Source organism: Atractosteus spatula, chromosome 2 (assembly GCF_055471065.1).
Source record: "Atractosteus spatula isolate fAtrSpa1 chromosome 2, fAtrSpa1.hap1, whole genome shotgun sequence".
In the NCBI taxonomy this organism is placed as follows: Eukaryota; Metazoa; Chordata; class Actinopteri; order Semionotiformes; family Lepisosteidae; genus Atractosteus; species Atractosteus spatula.
The window spans coordinates 48,778,482-48,778,715 of NC_142707.1; positions in this window are offsets into that span (position 1 = coordinate 48,778,482).

A 234-nucleotide genomic window follows, 5' to 3' on the forward strand; every position below is an offset into this window, starting at 1 on the left:
ATTCTAAACTATATGAGAGTGATATTACCTTAATCGATTAAATTGAGCCGAAGCGACGTAAACGAATTAATAATATGCAGTTTGTGTTGTATTAATGTTGCGTCAGTAGCAGTAGTTTTTTTTTTCAGTACAATATCGAATTCAGTCATTCGATTACCGTTTTTTTTTTTCCCCCAGCCTAGGAAGTACAGGGGATGGATGATTTGCAAATATTGAGTCTGCCCAGATGACACC